Source organism: Cynoglossus semilaevis, chromosome 5 (assembly GCF_000523025.1).
Source record: "Cynoglossus semilaevis isolate Cse_v1.0 chromosome 5, Cse_v1.0, whole genome shotgun sequence".
Classification (NCBI taxonomy): Eukaryota; Metazoa; Chordata; class Actinopteri; order Pleuronectiformes; family Cynoglossidae; genus Cynoglossus; species Cynoglossus semilaevis.
Window position 1 is genome coordinate 13,247,997 of NC_024311.1, and position 6,883 is coordinate 13,254,879.

Here is a 6,883-nt window from a genome sequence, read left to right on the forward strand (position 1 = left end):
CAGCTGTTACCAACTGGGCAATTGATGTCCACAGAAAATAAAATTCTTATATAAAATAAAATAATAGAGATCCGGTCATTAAAATATAGAAAATAATGTAAAAAAGAGAAAGGGATAAAATATAGAAAATATATAAAAGAAAATAGCAGTATTAAAAACGGAGAAAAACTGTAATTAAATTAAAAAAGAAAAATAGAAACAAGATTATCATTTAATACATACATAAAGGTAAAAAGTAGAATTACATATATTCATAAATATAGTAAAATAAAATAAATGTTTTTTTCTCAATAAACATCGATTTGACCTAAATAAAATAAACTAAAATAATATGTACGGTGAAGAACAGACAGGCCGGTCAGCTCCACATGTGTCCACACTTCCCTGTTCTGTTCTTTCTAAGGTGTGACGGGGGGCCGCGGCTCCAGCCAATCAGCATCGACTCTGAGGTTGATGCTGAAGAGAAAGTTCCTAGTAAGAGCTGCAGATTTTTTTCCAGCTCTCGCATTGACATTTCAACCGCGGGACGGATCCAAAGGTAGATCGACTCTGACCAGGACATATTAGTTCCAGCTAGGAAGGAAGGAAGGAAGGAAAGAAGGAAAGAAGGAAAGGAGAAATCCAGGAAGAAGACAGAAAAGGACGGAAGGAAGAAGTGATTTGTTTTTACGCACAGGATTCTTCAGCCTGCCGCCTTCAACGCGGTGAGTTTGAACGAAATTAGGTTTAAAAAAAAGTCAACATTTCACACCGTAGTTTAAAACACTTAAAGAAAGAAATAATACCGAATAAAATAAAATATTACACTTTTCGAATTCAATCAGCACAAAGTTAAAGTAGGGGCTTCTACCGTGTCAGTGTGACACACACACACACACGTGTAATTAGCGATGTTCAGTGAGAATTACGCGCACGTCACTCATCAGAAAGCGTCCATTATCGTGCGCTTTAACGCAGGGTCAAATTAAAGGCTCGGACCCGTGAATTCAATGGATTTTATTTTCCTGTCACACTTTAATTCACGTGTGTTTGTGCTGCACGTCGTCACCACGCTGCGACCAGCACATACAATTATCACGTTATTCACGTTGTAACAATATTTGAACTTTAACATTGCTGCCCAACATTTGTGTTGAACATATATTGTGCGCGTGCACGAGAACTGGCCTGCAAGGGTTTTCATGCTGGGTTGACTGAGTCGAATACGTGGGTTTTAGGTTTATATTGTACAAATACTGTGTAGTTATATAAATCAGATTTAAAAAGAAAAAAGAGCATATATATTTTTTTCTTTTTTCCCCCCAAAATAAGCTGTTTGGATCTGGTTTAATCCTGGGTGTTCAGCCTCAGGTCCAGCTCTAAGTCGGTTTCCTTGGATCCTGACAGTGTTTGTCTCTGTCTGTCACTGTTGCCGGGGCCGAGCTGTGACACCATTAGCCTCGGTGTTTGTTACCAGCCTTCAGCCTTTTGCCAGGAGAGGGTTTCTGTGCGCTGTAAACACCCACGACTGCGGGCTGCAGAACAGCGACGACCCGCAAAAACAGCAGCAGCAGCAACAACAACAATAATAATAAAAATAAAACTAATAATAGCAATAATAATAATAATTATTAATAATAATAACAATGGAATAATAATAATTATTATTATTAATAATGATAATACACATGCATCTGTAACTTACAGCTTTAGATATATCCTAAAAAAATGTAATACACACGTATCTGTAACTTACAGCTTATTTTCAGCTTTAGATATATCCTAAAAAATGTGTTCATAAAGTTAGGCTTAATTTTATGCTCAATATTGAGAAAAAATGTATAATTTTCCCTCATAATTAACAAACAGAAAGCAACGAGATCATGTTACATTTACTGTAATTCTCCGCTCCGTGTGGCGCGTGTATTCGTCAGTGTTTCTTAGCAAAAGTCCAACAGATTTTCTTTTTTCCCCCCAGTTGTTCAAACTGGGATTAATTAACAGCACAAATTACACATAATGAATGGAAACCGAGCATCGAGTCGTCAGGAATGTCTTTATGGGGCAGATTAAATGTGACAAGCCGAGGCTGTTTGATGGATGTCAGGTCAGGAGAGGGAGAACACAGGTCGAGGGAGGCATCGGCATCCAGATTAGTAGAGAAAAAAAAAACAAAACATATACACACATATAATTTACTCCTATATTGCCCTGTACTACGCATATAATAATTAACAATAATCATATTAAATGGGAGATTATAGGAGTAAATGATATTAGAGTTAACTGATTTTAATAATAATAATAATAATAATAATAATAATAATAATAATAATAATAATAATGCTTCCCATCATCCGGTGAAAACTCTAAACACTAATTCCGGTCTCCGTCCTGCGGTGCAGATCATGGAACGTCCTCCGCTGTAAGAGCCAGGGCTCCGTCCCCTGTTCAGACACTTATTTCTACTTTAAATAATCTATTGTGGTGCAAATCTTATTGCCGGGCTACAACTGTCAAAAAACCTCCGTCGCCTTTCACTGGAAAAACAGTTGGTTGATGAGTTCGTCAAGTAGTTTTCTTTGGAAACAATACCTCCACTCGGTTATTGATTTCTTTTTTTCCTAAGCTTTAAATCCGCTTCAGGAGCTGATTTGTTGTCTTCAAAACACTCGAGAAAGAGTTTATTTTCCCACAAAAACCTTCGCCAAAGCCAGTCAGGGAACCCAGCGCCGATTTGTATTATTATAGATTTCCTATACGGTGCTGTCAAAGTTTGAAACTCCTAATTTGGAAAAGCAATTAGCCCAATTCGGATTAGCAGCAACTATAATGTCACAGACCCTGAAAAGAAAGAAAGAAAGAAAGCTCTAATCTGGAGGCTGTTTTCCCCCAGAGCCTGGGGCAGTGTGGTATTTGTACCTCTGTAAAAACCTTTAAATCCCAATAAAAAAAAAAGAAAAAGAAAAAAAAAAGAAGAGAGAAAAGAGAAAGGCTTCGGGGAGGAGGCAGAGGTATTGTTTTTCAGACAGGAACAGAGGGAGTTATGTGGGAGACTAATTTGTCTCCAGATTAAGATTACATTTCCAGGCTCTCCACAGACTCAGGAAAATCCTTGAAGGGACACGAATTCATTACAAATTAGCCTTCATTAAAAAAACAACAACAATATTTTAATATACTACACTGATTTGGCTTTTTTAATTTCATGGTTACAGGTGATCTAAATTTAAATATAGTCCAATATAAAAGGACAAATGTATGTCTGTGAACAAGGCAGGACATTTCAAAAGGTATTCCCTTGATTACTTCAATTAAAGTCAGTACTAATACTGTACTGCTTAAGGAATAACTTTTTAAAAATATCAACAAAATTTTTTTCCGGGACCTCAAAAAACCTCTTCTGTGACCCGTTCCTGTGCCTCTGACCCACACTTTGGACAAAGGTTGTCTTTGTAGATCACCTCTTATATTTTAACATGATCTAATTATTGGTTTAAGAAAACGTCCAGAGTGAGAAATAATTATTTTTATATTATTATTATTATTATTATTATGAGACATTTAGAGTTCTTCTGGCTAATGTTGCTATTTATACAACCATCAACAGTTTATTAAAGCATTAATTAAAAATATATTTTAAAATATTTGAGAGACTTTTGGTTTTGGTGTCTGCCAAATGTTTGGTTATGGCTTAGCTAGTTGGGTTAATTGTTAGTCAACACGTAAACAAGAAAAAAAGTCAATATTAGCTTAGCCTAGCTAAATAGCTCCTAGCCAATTTGAAGGAATCTGCTGTATTTTGGTGTAGCCAACACGTAAACAAGAAAAAAAGTAAATATTAGCTTAGCCTAGCTAAATCTGCTGTATTTTGGTCTAATTTTTTTGGGGCTACTTTTGCTACGTGCTTGGAGTAATCTTAGCAAAAGGACATTTTAGTAAGAAGAAACAACAGAAAACAAAATTGAAATTGCATATATAAAACAGAAATTAGCTAGCAGCACTAGCAGCTGCAAACAGACCCAGGAGGGGGCACTAATGCTAGTGTATGCCAGCTGCCAATGAAGGCAAGTGAAGAAGAAGCCAAGCCTGGGAGAAGATTAATGAGTGTAATTTATAAATCTGTAAATAGAACCTGTTTAATATGTGTCACGTGCAATTTGAAGACGACTCGAGGTGGAACTGTAGTTGTGAAGTCACAGCGTTTGTGGCTTGCGTGTGAAAGGCGGCCCTAATTAGAGTTGTGTCACAACATTGTTGAAGGTCTACAGTGTGAAAACAATTAACAACACGTTTTTTATCACCACATTCATTCTCAACCCACGGCTGTTTTTTTTTCCTCATTGATTTCTATAGTTAATCGTCCCCTGTGTCTTGTCATCAATTTATGTCCATGTGCAACCAAGTGTTGACTCCTGAACTTCCATGACCCCATTCACATGCCGCAGAAACACCGTGAAATCGGCTGTTGCTCTTCCTGTCTCACTGTATGGACGAGCTGAATATGAGCTGTGTCTCTGCAGAGATAAAAAAAAAACACACACATGAGATCCATGTTGTCTCATTAAAAAGTTTCTATCCCATAATTCCTGGTGGCGGGGCAGCATTACCACAGCTTTAGACACTTTGAAAGAGGATGAGGATCAGATTTGGACAAAACAATGAGATATCTGTGCAGCACGGTGGATCGGTGGTTAGTACTTGCCTTACAGTAAGAAGGTTGGGGGTTCGATTCCTGGTTGAGGGTCTTTCTGTGTGGAGGCTGCACCTTCTCCCAGTGTGTGTGGGTTTCTTTCCTAAATGTGCAGGATTTGGTTCACTCTAAATTGACCATAGGTGTGAATGAGAGTGTGAATTGTTGTTCGTGTCAACAAAGTTGTCCGGGTTGTCCTCTGCTCTCGTCCAATGAGTGCTGAGGTCTAGTTGCCCTCGTGACCCTGACTATTAGTAGAAGATGAGTGACGCTCAACTGAGATACCAGGACATGAAAAGTATGGTTATAGCTCCCCCTGCAGGGATGGGAACAATGCAATCCTATATACATCATCGTTATAGCTCCCCCTGCAGGGATGGGAAGAATGCAATCATTAGAGCGTAGTTTACATTTATTCTGAAGTCAAGTCCTGAAAAAAAAATCTTAAATTTTCCTTAAAATACCCCCCTGACAGCCATGTGTGGGTCCCGACCCAGACTTTGCGAATGAGTGGCAGCTCAGTGGGCAGCGGTCAGCTGATATAAGTCGGGGGACCCTTCATGTTTTTTGGACGCATATATGCTGAGTGTAGCCACCAGTCCGAGGGAGTGTAGAAACCAAAGCAGCGAGGAGAAACAGATGAATGTGCTCGTTTAGTTTACGGCTTGTTTGATGAAGGCAGTATTGGCCCCGAGTGTTGTTCCTCACCGCGGGACCCGGGGTGACAGTTTGAGCCTCGCTCCTCTCAGCTCATTATCTCGCCCAGCCCACTGAGGGCCCCATTCAGGCCGAGCTGTCCCTTCAGTCCCACAGCCTCTCTCTGGCACAGTCGTTTGTCTGCTCATTGAGGCCACAGTCAGGAATGTGATGGTTGTTAGGGAGCCCTCTTTCACCGCTCCTAAGTGTTTTATTGATGAGTTTTGACTTCTCCTACTTTTTTCTCATGTCAAAGAAAGTCAAGTGTATAGGCCTCCATCCATGACTTCATCTCATGGCTAAGTCCTGATCAAAAAAAAAAAAAAAAAAAAAAAAAACCCTACCAAACTCTTACCTCCTCTCTCCTACCTCCCCCGCCCTCCTTCCCCTCCCCTCCTTCTCTAACACCCGGGCTCCTCACTGCTGTGGGCTGGTGCTGCCCAGAGCCCCGGGAGTGGAGGCTGAAACCCCGGGCGCAGAGGGGTTTCTTTTGGGTGCGCTGAGGTGTGCCTTAATGGGCCACTCATTTGAGCACGCAGCGCAGTTTGGGGGAGCGTGTGGTCATGGCTGCGCGATCATTTGCTTTTACTTTTATTTACGCGTGCTTATTTTGCTGTCAGGCTCGGAGGGAGTGACGTCGCGGCCTCGCAAATGTGTCCATAAAACGCAGCCGAGCTTGTCCTGTCCCGGGCTGCGCGCTTTTTACGCACGGCCTTCGTGTTGACCACCCGAGGAGGAGGGTGTGTGTGTGTGTGTGTGTAGGAAGGTGATACGTAAAAGAATCAACAAAAGCACGTGGTGGAGACAGACTAAATGATTTTTAGAATTGGAGTGGATTCACAACAATCCAGAATATTCAGTGAATTTTCTAGTATTTTCTTCACTACGTCACAAATCTCTTCTGTGTAGTATTTGTCTTAAAAACCGAGTACAGCACAAACACCTAAAACAATTTACTGAATGAAAACAAACCAAAACAACATTTTGTTTATTCGCGGCTGCCATCACACTTCCTTCTATCAGAATAACACTCGCAGGAGTTTCCAAAGTAAGGCTCGGGGGGCCAATCATGGCACTTTGAATGTTTTGATCTGGTCCAAGACTTTTTTATTTTTTTAATTTCTGCCATCAGCAGTATATATATATATATTTTTTTTTCTAGTAATGTCTCTGTTTGGTATTTTTGCTAAACTTTGGTGGTTACAGAAAAAAGTTTTTTTTATTTTTTATGTTGGTGTAGCCGTTACCTGTGCAACCTTTAACTGTACGCATATCCCTGTGCTTTTTTTTTTCAAACTTTCTTGGTGTTTCCGATAGGGTTTTTTTGGTTGTTTGTTTGGTTATTATTCACCGGAAGTTTTGGTATCTATGGGTAGATTTGAAGTTTCCCGAACCGTAACTTTTCAGAAGCCTAAAATGATCGGACTCGCGGTGAATGTAACGTTAGGGTGAAAACGTGTGTGTGTCGCAGCTGCAGCTCCACTGTGAGCCGCAGCCCGGCCGCAGCCCCAGATT

The 6,883-nt window shown here is 40.1% G+C and overlaps 1 protein-coding gene across 1 annotated transcript in view; it reads left to right on the forward strand.

Annotated features, from left to right (window-relative positions):
• Nucleotides 1–234: 234 nt before the first annotated feature.
• pax6b (paired box 6b) overlaps nucleotides 235–6,883 on the forward strand; it is a 26,634-nt gene continuing 19,985 nt past the window's right edge. Inside the window, exon 1 of the mRNA XM_017032525.2 lies at nucleotides 235–704. The gene's annotated coding sequence lies outside the window, so the exon portion shown is untranslated. The remainder of the gene's footprint in view (nucleotides 705–6,883) is intronic.